The sequence below is a fragment of the Camelus ferus genome, chromosome 4 (assembly GCF_009834535.1).
Source record: "Camelus ferus isolate YT-003-E chromosome 4, BCGSAC_Cfer_1.0, whole genome shotgun sequence".
NCBI classification, from domain to species: domain Eukaryota; kingdom Metazoa; phylum Chordata; class Mammalia; order Artiodactyla; family Camelidae; genus Camelus; species Camelus ferus.
The window spans coordinates 33643237-33659720 of record NC_045699.1 but is presented as its reverse complement, the minus strand read 5'-3'; positions in this window follow the sequence as shown (position 1 = coordinate 33659720).

Sequence of the window (16484 nt, the reverse complement as noted above, 5' to 3'; positions counted from 1 at the left end):
TAATTCATATTAATGTGTAAATGACAGAGGAGGTAAATTCTGACCTTTAGAAAAAGAAAGTCGTCTTCATTTCTTTCTTCACTCCCCTCTTTTAGTCTACTTCAAGTTGAGGATGTGCTAATCTGCTTTGATCAGCACCCCCACTAATGACTGGGTGAAATTCTAGGGGCCCCTGGATGGCTTCTAGGACAGTGCATGGAATGGTGTGTGTCTCTCTTTACTGATTTCCTTCCAGTGGGAATGGTGAAATCACATGGAACTGCTTGGGTAGCATCAGCCTCTTCTTTTTATCTCTTTAGATGTCCTCTCTTCCTCTGCAGCAGGCAGACCTGGGAGGGTTTGGGGAAGGATGGAGTGGGGAGTAGGGAGCCAGCTCTAAGCATTCCTAAGTTCCCTTTCCTTTGGCACTGGAGGTGTGTGGCTTTTCATTGGAATGACAGATTCTGAGGTTCACTGCTAGATATGTTGGGTGGGTATCAGATGAAGACTTCCCTGAGGTCCAGACTGGCACTTCCTCACTGAGGAAATCAAAAGCATCACTTTTCTTATATTGTATAGCACAGAGAACTACACTCAATATATTGTAGTAGCTTATGGTGAAAAAGAATATGAAAACAAATATATGTATACTTATGTATGACTGAAGCATTGTGCTGTACACCAGAAACTGACACAGCATTGTAAACTGACTATACTTCAATAAATTTTTTTTAAAGCATCACTTTTTCTTGCTCTGTCTGCTATTTGTATTTATCTCCTTTGAGGACCCTGTGGGGAAGGAGGGGGTGACTGGTCCAAGATAAGATTCAGCACCCACTCCCCATCCCTTGCCAATGAATCTGGGTAGGGCTGCCCATGGACAGTGTTTTAGAAATCTTTAGGGCTCCCCAAACAGCAAAGTTCTAGAAAACAGAAGGAGCTGGAAAAGAAATCTGGAGGCAGGCTGGCAATTCAGAATTAATATCTGTAAAGGATCATCTTCTCCTTTAAATAAAAAAGTGATCACTTACGGCAGTTAACTTAGAATGGGACTCCTTGGCTTTTCCTGGTTGAAGAGTAACATAAAATTTTCTTCCCTTTTCTCCCATGAACAGGTTCTCAAATGAATTGACCTTAATTATGAGTGCATTGTCTCCTCTTTTTAAAAAATGTAGGAGTCTTTTTTTTTTAGGATACTTTCAGGTTTCAGCAAAATTGAGCAAAAGGTACAAAGACTTCCAATATATCCCTCACACATGTACAGCCTCCTCCATTGTCAACATCCCCCACAGTGTGATACTTTTGTTATAATTGATGAACTTACACTGACTGTTGTAATAACCCGAAGTCCACAGTTTGCACTACTGTTCACTCTTGCTGTTGTACACTGGGTTTGGATGAATATATAATGACATATATCCATCATTATGGTATCAAACAGAGTATTTTCACTGCCCTCAAAAATTTACTGCCCTGAAAAATCCTCTATTCTCCACCTATTCGTCTTTCCCCACTAGCCTTTAGCAACCACTAATCTTTTCACTGTCTTTATAGTTTTACCTTTTTCAGAACTGTCATATAGTTGGGATCATACAGTATGCAGCCTTTTCAGATTGTCTTTTTCACTTAATAATCTGCATTTAAGTTTCCTTCAAAGTCATTTCACGGTTTGATAGCTTATTTCTTTTTAGTGCTGACTAAATTTCAGTGTCTGGATGTAGCATACTTTATCCGTTCACCTACTGAAGGACATCTTGGTTGCATCCAAGTTTGGCAATTATGAATAAAGCTGATATAGACATCTGTATGGAGGTTTTTGTGTGGAAGTAATTTTTCAGCTTCTTTGGGTAAATAGCAGGGAATGCAATTGCTAGACTGTATGGTAAGAGTATGTTTACTTTTATGATTTCATATACATTTTAGGATTTTTCATAGCAGCACTATATACAATAGCCAAGACATGGAAACACCTAAATGTCCATCGACAGATGACTGGATAAAGAAGCTGTGGTATATTTTTACAATGAAATACTACTCAGCATAAAAAAATAATGCCATTTGCAGCAACATGGATGGACCTGGAGATTGTCATTCTAAGTGAAATAAGCCAGAGAGAGAAAGAAAAATACCATATGATATCACTTACATGTGGAATCTAAAAAAAAAAAGACAAATGAACTTATTTGCAAAACAAAAACAGACTCTCAGACACAGAGAACAAACTCATGGTTAACAGAGAGGAGGGGATAAATTGGGAGTTTGAGATTTGCAGATACTAAGTTATATATATAGAACAGATAAACAACAAGTTCATGCTGTATAGCACAGGGAACTACATTCTATATCTTGTAGTAACTTTTGGTGGAAAAGAATATGAAAACAAATACACGCATGACTGAAGCATTGTGCTGTACACCAGAAATTGACACAACATTGTAAACTGACTATACTTCAATAAAAATATATACGAAAATTTTTAAATTAGATTTGGTGGATATTTTCAGAGCATTACACCCCCCCAAAAATAGGATATACATTCTTTTCAAGTGCATATGGAACATTTTCTAGGATTGATCATGTACTTGGGCACAAAAGAAACCTCAACAATTTTGAGACGATAGAAATTATCTCAAGCAGCTTTACTGACCACAATGCCATGAAACTAGAAATCAACAACAGAGAAACAAAGGAGAAAAAAAGGAAGGCATGGAGACTAGACAATATGCTATTAAAAAACCAATGGGTCAATGAGGAAATCAAAGCTGAAATTAAAAAATACCTTGAAACAAATGAAAATGAAAGCACAACCACACAAAATTTATGGGACACAGCAAAGGCAGTCCTAAGAAGGAAGTTTATAGCAATACAGGCCTTCCTCAAAAAGAAGAACAATCTCAAATAAACAATTTAATCCACCAACTAAAAGAACTAGAAAAAGAAGAACAAAAAAACCCAAAAGGCAGCAGAAGGAAGGAAATTATAAAGATCAGGGAGGAAATAAATAAAATAGAGATTAAAAAAAACATAGAAAAAAATCAATCAAACCAAAAGCTGGTTTTTTAAAAAAGTAAATAAAGTTGACAAACCTCTGGCCAAACTCACAAAGAAGAAAAAAGAGAGAGCACAAATTAGCAAAATAAGAAAGGAAAATGGAGAAATTAAAACAAATAAAATAGAAATACAGAATATCATATGAGAATATTATGAAAAACTATATGGAACAAAACTGGATAACCTACAGGAGATGGACAAGTTTCTGTAAACATACAGTCCACCAAGACTGAATCAAGAAGAAACTGACCACTTGAACAAACCGATCACTAGAAATGAAATCAAATAGCAATAAAAAACCTCCCTACAAATAAAAGTCCAGGACCAGATGGCTACACTGGGGAATTCTACCAAACATACAAAGAACTCATACCAGTCCTTCTCAAACTCTTCCAGAAGACTGAAAAGGAGGGAATACTCCCAAACTCATTCTATGAAGCCACCATCACCCTGATACCAAAACCAGGCAAAGACACTACCAAAAAAGAGAATTATAGGCCAATATCACTGATGAATACAGATGCCAAAATCCTCACCAAAATATTAGCAAATAGAATCCAACAACACATAAAAATGATTATGTGTATGACACAAGGATGGTTCAACATATGCAAATCAATCAATGCAATATATCACATCAACAAGAGAAAGGACAAAAACCACATGATCATCTCAATAGATGCAGAAAAAGCATTTGATAAAATTCAACACCCATTTATGATAAAAACTCTCACCAAAGTGGGTATAGAGGGAACATATCTCAACATAATAAAAGCTATATATGACAAACCTACAGCCAGCATAGTACTCAATGGTGAAAAACTCAGAAGCTTCCCACTAAAATCTGGGACAAGACAAGGATGCCCACTATCGCCACTCCTATTCAACATAGTCTTGGAAGTCCTAGCCATAGCAATCAGGCAAGAGAGAGAAATAAAAGGGATCCAATTGGAAAAGAAGAGATAAAAGTGTCACTATATGCCAATGACATGTTACTATATATAGAAAACCCTAAAAGGTCCACACAAAAACTACTAGAGCCGATCGAAAAATTCAGCAATTCTCCAAGGAAGACATACAAATGATAATAGGCACATGAAAAAATGCTCAATATCACTAATTATCAGAGAAATGCAAATCAAAACTACAGTGAGGTATTACCTCACACCAGTCAGAATGGCCATCATTCAAAAATCCACAAATGACAAATGCTGGAGAGGCTGTGGAGAAAGGGGAACCCTCCTACACTGCTGGTGGGAATGCAGTTTGGTGCAGCCACTGTGGAAAACAGTATGGAGATTCCTCAAAAGACTAGGAATAGACTTACCGTATGATCCAGGAATCCCGCTCCTGGGCATATATCCAGAAGGAACCCTACTTCAGGATGACACCTGCACCCCAATGTTCATAGCAGCACTATTTACAATAGCCAAGACATGGAGACAGCCAAAATGTCCATCAGTGGATGACTGGATAAAGAATAAGTTGTGTATTTATACAACGGACTGCTACTCAGCCATAAAAACCAACAACATAACTCCATTTGCAGCAACATGGATGGAACTGGAGAATGTCATTCTAAGTGAAGTAAGCCAGAAAGAGAAAGAAAAATACCATATGAGATCGCTCATATGTGGAATCTAAAAAACAAAGCCAACAAAGCATAAATACAAAACAGAAATAGACTCATAGACATAGAATACAAACTTGTGGTTGCCAAGGGGGCAGAGGGTGGGAAGGGATAGACGGGATTTCAAAATTGTAGAACAGATAAACTAGATTATACTGTATAGCATAGGGAAATATACACAAGATCTTATGGTAGCCCACGGAGAAAAAAATGTGACAATGAATATATACATATGTTCATGTATAACTGAAAAATTGTGCTCTACACTGGAATTTGACACAACATTGTAAAATGATTATAAATCAAAAAATTTTTAAAATGTTAAAAAAATTTTAAAATGTTAATAAAATTAAAAAAGAAAAAAGAAAAGGATTAATTTATAAAATACATATATATACAAAATTTTTTAAATTAAAAAAAATTTTTAAAGAGTACATTTACTCTTGTAGGAAACTGCTAAGCTGTCCTCCAAAGTGGCTGTACCATTTTACATTCCCACCAGCAATGAGTGAGAATTTCTGTTGCTCCACATACTTCTCAGAATTTGGTATGTTCATTCTTCTGATTTTTGGCCATTCTAATAGATGTGTAGTGGGCCCCTCTACAACCTTTCAAAAATTAATATATATAATAATACATACATATATTATATGTATAAATATAAAATCTCCCATTTCACAATGGCCATTCTCCCATTAAATGAAAGAACAATATTTTTACAGCCTGTTCTCCTCCCTTTGACTATTTTATGAAAAGAAAGTAAAAGAATTGAAGGAAAACAGAATTGTTCCTGTTTAGAGAGGAAATTTAAGCCACTCTTGAGAAATATTTGCGTAGTCCAAATTGTCTGGAAATGTTTGTATAAGACAATTCCTATTCCAACCCTTGGTGGACTCAGCACTAAAACAGTTTTAACCTCAAGATGGCTCTTTGCCTTCATGTTCTTCCCAGCTGCATTTTACTTATATTATTGCTCCTGTGAGTTTCTAACTTCACTGACTACACTTACACTTACAGAAATTCTTTGTCAGTTTTCCATTCAGTTTTTTCATTTATCATAGTTGTTTCCATGTATTTTAAATTCTTTCCTTTAAGTCTTAATTGTTTTAAAAACTCATTTTATAATCTTTAGCAGATAATTCCATTGTCTGAAACTCTGGGAGTCTCATGTAGCTGTGTGTCCCTCTGGAGAGACTGCGTATGCATCTTCCAGTCACTACAGGGTATGACGCACCAAAAACCACTTCTGATTTTCGCTTCTTAGCTTAAGGCTTCCTGAGTCATGTAAGTCATGTAAATTTGAAATCCTAATCCATGTGAGGACATTCATGTGATTACAGATTCTTAAGGAAGATATCGTTCCCCCACCAATACCTAGATTGCAACCTGGAAGTTTCCTCATTGTTGTCTTGTGCCAGTCGGCAAAGTTATAGCCCTTCAGGGGTCTTGGCTTCATGCAGGAATTTCATTTTCAACTCCCCACTTTGCAGGGGTCCAAAGCTACAAAAACACAAGACCCTAAGTAACTGACACCCTTCCTCCCTTAGGCTTCCATAGTGCCAATCTATTTGCTTATCACTGTAGTTGTCAACTTCCTCTTCATTTTTGGTCACTGATCATTTCCTTCTTTATTTCTATTTACTTACTTTTTGCAAGCACTATCCATTTAAGAAAAAGCTTTTGCAGTTTATCTGAAATTTCTGTTCCATGTTAAGAGAGTTTTCTGGCTATGTAGTTGGACACAATGCCAGATATGGGGACCCACTGTCTAACTCTACTTTTTGCAAGAACCTCATTTAACTCTATATTAGTCTAAATATCTAAATCTACAAGCTAGTCAAAACATCAAGCTTTTGACTAGAAAAATATTGGTGTATCATGTGGATCAGATATTCTGAATGATGATTGACAGCATCATTAGACATCATGATATCTCTGGGGAAAATAATTAAAGGGACTCTTGAAAGAGAAAGTGTTGGTTCTTAAATACATTTCACAATCAGATGTCGACTCTCAAAACATTTATATGGCTAAGTGTAAATCAGGACCCCACTTCAACAGGCACGGCTCCTCAACTGACCTCTTTGTAACTACCTTTGTTTCCAGTACAGTGGTTCTCATACTTTGTTCTCACAGAACGCTAGTTTTTAGTGATCTGAACCAAAATGTTCTACCATCAATAAAAAACACTGGATCTTCAACTTGCAGAAAACTCTTAACAGATGAATATCAATTTTCTCAATTTAAAAAATTTCCCCAGAGTGTTTTTCTAATGTTTGTGTACCCAGAATTACTCGTTGGCTACTACTCTAAAACGGATGAATTGGTAGGAAAGTTATAATAACAGAAAACCTCATAAACTTGATTTATTAGGATATCATATATACTCTTAATCTGTGAAGATGCAGAGACCTGCACAGAGTTTACATAACAAAGTCTTCATTTCTGGAAGTAAACTCTCCTACAATTCTGAGTGCTTACATTTCTTTAAGATACTTTGCCAGCTGCTCAAATTCCATTAATCTATTTTTAGCCCAATTGATCATTTCTTAAAGTTATTCTATGAAGGAATTAGACAAATCAATATTTCATGGCATTCTGCATAGGGCACCGTAATTTCTAGGTGTTCTGACCCACAAGAAATGCAAGAAAACACTATCCCAGAATACAGTTTTTCAAAATTTGTCGTTTCCAGTTTGCAAACCAATACACTAAATCTGGAGAGTTTTGATAAGTTGATAATGTTTTAAATATACACCCATACTGTTTAAAAGTTGTTCATTCACACTGTCCAGTTTCAAAGCCTCTCAAAGAAACCCAGTCTGGCATCCAAAAATATCAGTCAAAAATGACTCAAGAGATTTACTTGTCTTTTGAGAACACATGAGAGTGAATCTCTCTCAAGCTTCCTCTTCTCCTCATCCACATCTGACATACACTGCAGCAACTCCACACTTTTTTTCTCTACACTCCTCAAACCTACCCAACAACCCTAACTCGGGTCCCTCTTATCCTTTGCTCCGCCATCTGTTTTACCCATCCTGCAGCACAAAGGTCCAACACGACGGCCCTCTGGCAAGCTGGGACCTTCCTCAGGCATTAGGGGAGAAGCAATGGAGCAGACAGAACCAGAATCTTCTCTACTGTAAAAGCTGAACACTTCCAGGCTTGATAATTTTCCTCTTGATACACACACATGTGCACATTTGAAAAGTATTATACACGTTTATAGCAAGAGCCATGTGAAGTTTTCTGTTACTTAAACTCTCTGGGTATCAGTTTCCTCAACAGTAAAATAAAAACAGTGTCTGCTTTCTAGTGTGGTTTTGAGGGTTAAATGAGATCATACTTGCAAAGCATTTAGCAACAGTGTATGGCCCATGATAAGTGGTCAAAAAGTGTTAGTGGTTATTGTTACTCGGCAGTAGTCATCATCATGCATGTGGCAGAGAAATGCTGTAAAAACACAACTTACACTGGTTTACAGGCATTATGCAGGTCACCTTAAGCAAAGGCCTTGGGTAATAAGTTAATATTAGGATGGGAGTGTTGATGATGGGAGATGTAGTAAAAGTTGACATTTTTTTCTCTTTGAGTACTTGTTTATTCAAACCATAAAGTCATAATATACTTTTTGCCTGTCAGTTGAAACATTGGTGTTGTTATCTTTGTACCTAATTTAATAACAACCAGCTTGTACTGAGTGTTTAGGATGCACTGGGCATGCCACTAAAAATTTAATATGTATTATCTCATATAACACCTATAACAGCTGTGTAAGATAGCGGTTATTATTGTTATCTTCATGTTTCAGGTGAGGAAACTGAGGCCTCAGAGAGGGTCCTTAAGAGCAATGAAGACACGTATCTTTCTCTGTGTGTCTATGTCTATCCTGCCCCACCCCCACCCCATAGCCTGGAACTGCATACAGATTTGTTGAATGATGAAGAGAAGAGTTAAATCTTACTAGTCTTTATTTTGTTTCTCGGCCTTACACCCAAAACAGGTTTTCAAAATCATGAAAGCAGACACAGCCATACTTTAGGAAAGAACCGATTTCCCCAGATCATTTTAGGATGAAAATGAGAAACAACATGTGTATCTCAGTGGGGAGACAACTGCAAAATGCTCAGCTATTAAGATTTCCAAGGTTATTGAACTAGGGTGGAGGGCTAGGTTCACAGAGCAAAAAAGTCCACTTTATAAGCCATCAGTAGAGTTAAAGTGTGGTCAGAGATGCCATCTGCTTTCTTCAAGCTATTTGTATTTTGAAGACCAGTACTCACCGGCCTGGGCTAGTGGGATTGCTGAAATGGAGACCAAAATGCAGGCTACCTGTCAGCACACCAGCTGCTGTGGTCTCCTGAGACCCACAGCCATAGGAGGAGGGTAGTTTCAGGAGTCTGGGCTAGCCACCCACCAACCCAGGGCTTCCCCACTGTGGTTAGATGGCTTCTCTTCCTCATCACCCACAGGGTGACACATGATGGCTCAGTGGGTTTCAGGATCGTCACAACTCTACTGCTTTGTCCTGGGCGAGCTAGAAATTATACCCAAGTTGACATGTTCTGCAGAGTAGCAAATTTATGCACTGTTGGGTTCCTTTAAGAAACATATCCTCTTTTCTTGAGGAACCACTAAAACAGGGATTCTCAAAGCTTGCCTGAACAAGCAGCATCAGCATCACCTGGGACCTGATGGTCAAGGGACTCAAATTACATACAGAAAGCATTATTTGGATTGTGTGTGTCTGGGGGTGGCGGGGGGGCAGTGTGTGATGTTAAGTTCTTCTTCCTTTCCCTTTTTTAGTTTGAATATATATTTTGGATGGCCACAGACTTGTTGAAAGATTCTCAAAATGTCAATTTACTACCAAGGCTCAAGTTTTAAATGAGAGGAAATGAGATCACAAACTTAGGTGACCATTTAAATGGATTAGAAAGAATTGATTTTATGTTGAAAGTCTTGTTTGAAAAAGGATTTGCCACTCTTTAAGTGTCTTATAGAGTTGTTGGAGTTATTGAAGATGAGATAATTTGTATGAAGGTGTTCTGAAACCATAAAATAGAGGTTTCCCCTGCTGTCTGAAAACAGAGCATCTTCATGAAGCCTTTGGTGAGCCAACATGGTGTAAAGCAAAGAAACAATTACCCTAGGACACACCTTGCTAACAGATGCACAAAATAAACCAAGATAAGGCACAGATGCTCGCACACACAGTTCAAAGAGACTTGATGCTAAGATGCTGAGTGCAGTGTAGTTCCTGGGGAGGGAGCTTGGTGGTGCCACTCTTGCTGCCCAGGTAGTGCATAACAAATACTGAATGATATTTTTGCTTTTTGCCTTTTTTTGTCAAAGCAAAAACTTTCTTAGATTTCTTCTAGTTTGTGAGAACAGGTACTAACGTAAGTCTTTTGTGAAAGCAAAGTGGTGCAAAGCAAACTTTTGAAAAGTAGAGGATACCCGTTCTACAAAAATGTAAGTGTGAGGTAGTTGAGAGTTTGGCAAAAGAGTGACTGAGGCAGAAGAGAATGAGAGAACTGATATATATTACGAAAAAAAGACTGGGGGTCTTCATTCATTCATTCACTTGACTGTTAGTTATCAGGCATGAAATACAGGCATAAATTGAAGAGACTGTGTTTAGTTTCAGACCACTACAATAAAGTGAATATTGCAATAAAGCAAGTCACACAAATGTCTTTGTTTCCCTGTGCATATAAAAGTTATGTGTAGCGGGGAGGGTATAGCTCAGCGGTAGAGTACATGCCTAGAAAGCACAGGTCCTGGGTTCAATCCCCAGTACCTCTATTAAAAAATTAATTAGTTACTAAAAACCTAATTTCCTCTCCCCCTCAAAATAATAAATAAATTTTTTAAAATAAAAGTTATGTGTACACTATACTGTAGTCTATTAAGTGTGCAATAGCATTATGTTTAAAAAAGCAATGTACATATCTTAATTAAAAAACTCCTTATTGCTAAAAAATGCTAACCATCATCTGAGCCTTCAGCGAGTCGTGGTAGTAACACCAAGGGTCACTGATCACAGGTCACCATAACAAATAAAGGAATGAAAATTTTGAAATATTACTAGGATTGCCAAAGTGCAACACAGACACATGAATTGAGCAAATGCTGTTGGAAAAATGACCCCAACAGACTTGCTTGATGCAGGGTTCCCATAAACCTTCAATTTGTTAAAAAATGCAGTATCTGCCACGTGCAAAAGCAAAGCACAATAAAACAAGGTATGTCTGTGTCTGCATATATTGTTATATATACATACACATATTGTTATACATACATACACATATCGCTACATACACATGCACACATTATTACATATACATGCACATATTGTTACATATGCATGCATATATTATATATACATACACATATTGTTACATATACATACACATATTGTTCTATACACATGCACACATTATTACATATACATGCACATATTGTTCTATATACATGCACATATTGTCCCCAGTAAATATATATATATTTATACACAAACCCCCAAGGACTAGTTCAGGTGCTGGGAATTAAATTTTGAACAAAAATAGACATGGTCCTTGCTTTCATAAAGTTTCAATCTAATAAGGGAGATAGATATGTCTAATTACTGAACTGAAGAAAAGTATCTGAAGCAAAAGAATATAGTCCCATGACAGCACACGGGAAAGGAACTTAGTCTAGACTGGTGGAGGGAGGGGGTGAGAAGAGAAAGGGCTCAGGAAGGGCTTCCCTAAGAAAGCTGTGCTGAGATCCGAAGGATGAGTAGAGGAACATTAGGGTCATGAAGGAAAGTCCCACAGACAGAGAGGAGAGCGTACGAAGGCCCTGTGAGGGAAGGCCCACATGGTGTATTTGAACAGCTGAATTCAGGCCAGTAGGAACTGAAGAATTTAAGGGTGAGAGGTGGGGCCAAAAGAAGCTGGTGAGGTACAGAGACATCAGACCACATAGGGCCTTATAAATCCTGTATATATCAATCAGAAATTGAGTTCAATTCTGAAAGCCAGAAACTCACTGATGATGAGTTTAAACAAATCAGGATTTTGTTCCTTCATATGGAAGCAGCCCAGAAGTACAGTCAAGTCTTGTATGGTGGTTTCACAAAGTCATCAGGGCCCAGTCTTCTTTCATCTTTCTCTTTATCATCTCTAGTTCTAATTTCTCATCTTCAAGATCTAAAGATGGCTCCTGGAGGTCCAGTCATTGCATCCTTATCCCAGGCATGAAGAACTAAAAGGTTAAATGGACTTCCATAGCCACTTTTACCTCCCTCTCTTATAGATTATCCCTCTCTGTAAAGGGGGCTAGGAAATGTCTTTTGTGTGTGTGAGAGACACATTGTCATCCTAATAATATTTTTGTAAGGAAGAAGGGAGATTGTGGAGATTGTGGAAAGGCAGTCTTTGCCACATCACATTAAGGATTTTAGGCATTTTCCTGTGATCAATAGGAAGTCACTGGCAAGTTTTATGGAAAGCCATCACATGACTGATTGGCTGTAGTGTATGAAAGGAATGGGGCTGGGAAATCAGAGTGAAGAAGTAAGAAGTCCCATAAAACAAAGAGAACATGATGGCAGCACGGATCAGGGTGATGGCTATGGAAATGGAATAGGGATTGTTCTGAAAGACGTTTTGTAGGTGACAGAGGCAGGCCTTAGGGGTAAATGAGGTCTGGTGATGAGGGAAAGGGAGGCAGCAAGAATAATACACACTGACTGGATAATAGCACCATTCATTGGGATAGGGAACAGGGAAGAAGAGCAGATTTGCTGGGAAAGATCATGAACTTGGTCTCAGGCATGTCGAAAAGGAATGTGTTTCAAATGGAGATTTAATACTAGTTGGACATCTGGGTCTGGAACACAGAGAAGCAGTCAGTGCTGGAGATGTAAGTTGGTTTCCACTGACATGTAGATGATAACTGAAAACATAATTGATAGTTAATTCCTGGAGATAATGCATAAAGTGAGGAGAGGTAGACGTTTAGGACTGAGACTTGAGGAAATGTAGCATTTAATGAAAGGAGGAGGAGGAATGAGCCAGAAATGGAGACAAAAAAAAGACTAGCCAGGGAGATGGCAGGAAAACCAAGACATAATGGACATAATGTTCCAGAGCCAAGGAAGGCCAAGCATGAGTAACCATGTCCAATGCCGATGAAGGGTCAAAGAGATGAAGACTGAGAAAATCTTTTGGATTTAACAATATGGAGAGCAGTAGGGATATTAGATGACACTCTTGGAGGAATGTTTGGGCTTGAAACCAGACTATAATGGGCTAAGGAGTGAATCAGGTATGAAAAGATGGCAGCAGCGAGTACACAATTTGTTAAAAGCCTGGCTCTAAAGGAAAAGAGAGAAAAGGAGTAGTAACAAGAGTGGGGATATGGCCCCATTATTTTCTAATACTTACAGGCTTAAATACTGATGGGAAGGACCTAGCTGAGAGGCATGAAGGGTTAATGGACACATCTAAGGTTTCCGGGAAGGCAGGACAGTATAGCAGCCAATTAGCAGTGACGCTAATGAGGCTGAAGAGAAGGTAGAGTTACAATTGGAGGATAGATACAGATTTGGGACCAGAAAGTAGGAAACTGCAGTTCAGGGTGAACAATACCTTGTCCTTATCTTCTCAAGATAGATCATCTTGAGAAAACTGAAGTCACACAAGCATTATAATCTTCAAGGAAAATGCATTTCACGTTAAAGTTGTCGTAAAATGTTAACCATCTCTATTTTATCTTCTTCCCCTAGTTCAATGAGACCTCCATACAATATCATAGTTGGAATTAGGGTTTACCGAACCTTCCTCACGTCAGGCAATCCTCATAACATCCCTGTGAGGTGGATGCTACTGAAGTCTCAATCTAAGAGATCAGGAAACTGAGGGCAGAGGGGTTAAGTAACAGACGGAGACCATGCACTCCTTAGGGGTAACTACAGGCTTCAAAGTGTTATCTGTCTGCTGCAGGGTTCTTACTGCCATGCTGGGCTACGTGCCTCACCAAAAAAGATGCTGACTGACAAATCAATTCAGACATAACCAGTCTGAGCAGGGAGGCAGGCATCTTTCCATTTAAGATTAACACCTGTGTTTGGTTTGAAGGCGATCACAGAATCATCCCTCAGTTAAAGGTTTTCTCTTCAAGTGTCACGGGGGAATGGAAAAGATTACAAAATAGAAAGGAGAGAAAAATCAAGAGAAATGAAACCCCCAAAAATGACACCTAAAAAGGGAACGAGTTTATTTAAGGTTAGGCTACACAAACAGAAGGACAAATGTCAATATGACCAGAAAAATGCTCAGCCAAATATGTAGCAGGTGGAACTTTCAAGTTGCTGCTCTGGGATTTCCAAGCTTTTAGTGAGCAGCCCGAGGGCAAATATTTGCCCAGACTGAAAGGCAACTTCTGTTTCTACTTCACCACAGAGCACTTCATGTTCTTCTGTCTTATGACCTTTTCCTGAGCGGTTTGCTTATTTCAAGGCAATGCCTTACACAAGCAAGATGTATCCGGAACTACTTTACATGGGACCTCAGCAGCTTCCGTGAGACAACATGGCTGCCCAGAATCTTTTCCAAGGGGCAAGGTCTTCGGCCATTTTTAATCTAACTAAGTGATAGTTGACCTGTGGCTGCAAGGTACCAGGATGTGCTCATGAATTTACTTCCTCTTCTTTAAGCTCCAGCAACTCCGCCAGCAAAGCAGAGGATCAATAATTCACATCTGTCTGCTTGGGACAAGACCCTTAGCTCTCCTGGGAGCATTACTGTTCTACAGAGAAAGGGACCCTCCAGGGTGGGGATTTTCCACTACTGCCTCTGGAAATCCAAGAAATGCTTTTTAGCATCTTTCTTTCCTCCTTCCACTCCACCCTAAAAGAAAAGCTTTCCCCAAACCTATAAACCTTGAAGATATTTAATGAGATAACACAAATACACCTTTTGGTTGAAGTTCCTTTTTCCCTTGCACCTTCTTTGTTGGAATTCCTGGCCTTTGGAGGTTGAATCAGGAAGCTTTAGAAGACTTGTAATTTACCGAGGGTTCTTTTGTTGGGGGGAATCCAGGGAGCTGACTTTGGGCTTATGGCAAACCTGGAAACTTAAGGGAACTAACAGCAAATGATAGTGATGACAACTCACAGAAATTTGCTCTCTCCAATACTCTCAACTGAGGGGCTATGAGATATAAGATTCTTTTGATATCATTTATCATTTTGTGAGGCAGATTATCTCTGCCCTAATTTATGTTTTTCAATTTGGATTACTGGGGAAAAACCTAGATCCTGGGAAGGTGCTGCTTCTGGCTTCTTGCCTTACAATTTTTTAGCGACTTTTGGTTCACTAATTTCACTAAACTTTCCCAAGGCCTTAAAATCCCTTTCCAGGACATTGAACTTAAACTGAAAACAAGTGCATCGGGGGTTGAGGCTGGTAGAATACCAGAACCACAGAGTACTTATTAATGATAAATACCATAGTAATATTAATAATAGCTTACATTTATTTCCCAGATACTGGGCTCGGCATCTTACAGGGATGACCTCATTTAAATATTCACAATAACTTTGTAAGGTTGGTTCTATTATCATCTTTCTTTCTTTGTTGTTTTTTTCTTCTTTCCTGCTGAGAAAACAATTTAGAGTGGTGAAGAAATCTGCCATGATAAGAACTCCAATCCAGACCCTGGGTCTTGACCGTTAGCCCCCAGGAACTGTCACTCCTTAGGTGTGGAGAGCCAATTGGAGGAGAAGGAAGTCAGCAAAGCTTGCAGGGAGGAAAAACGGCAAAACTGCTTTTACTGAACAAGGTGACCCTTGATCCCAAAGCTGGACACAATTTTGGTTCCCATCCTCTACCCCTTGGCTTTCAAACATGATTATGATCCATCTTAAGAGAACTGACAACTTTAAGGATTCTAGAATCCAGAAGACTAGCTCCCTCCGTCCCCTTCATCTGTGACATCATGCCAAGCACTCAGGCCTCAGTGACATCTGCTCCCTAATACTCCAAGAAATAATGCCCAACACAGAAATTCCTTAGTGTTTTCCAGCATGTTTATGTAATTACTTTGTTTGCTTTTGCTGAAACTTATGAAGGAGGCCTGGCATACAGTAAATTTTCACTGTATTATTCCTATTCTGAAAACTAGGAAATTGAGTCCCAAAGAGGTGCGGTAACTTGCCCAGGGCGCTGAGCTGGGACCATAACTCAGGACCTTCAGCCCAGACACCTGATTTGTCCTAGCACACCCTGCCCTCCTTTCAGCATCAGCAGATGTTAGCCCAGTGCCTAGGAAGCAGCTTTGTCTTCACTTGGGGCAGGGTTGCTATTTTCTTTGGGAGATGGCTCTTACCATCCAATTAGTAACACACAAGTGGCTCACTGTTTTCTTCAGAGCGATTTTGTAGGCACAGTTGGTTTTATACTTCTTTCTGCCTCCCGTTATACCCAGCAGGTGCTCAATATGTGTCCTTGTCAGTGACACCTGTATCAGTGACTAACAGCGGCAGCTGGGTGGAAAGAACAGAGACCTTGGAATCAGGCCAATCTGCACGCAAGTGCTGCCTCTGCCCCTTCTGGCTGTGTGACTCTCGGCAGGTGCCTGACCTCTCAGTGCCTCGGGTACCTCACCCGGAAAGGAAGACCACAGAGCGATGCCTGTGAGGAATCTGAGATAATGCAGGTATGGTCTTGAGCACAGAGCACAGAGGAAGCAGCAGGAAACGCCGTCTCTGTAGTTGATGTTATTAGGACGTCTGCCTTATCGCCTTCCTGAAAGAGTTTCGGCTCCT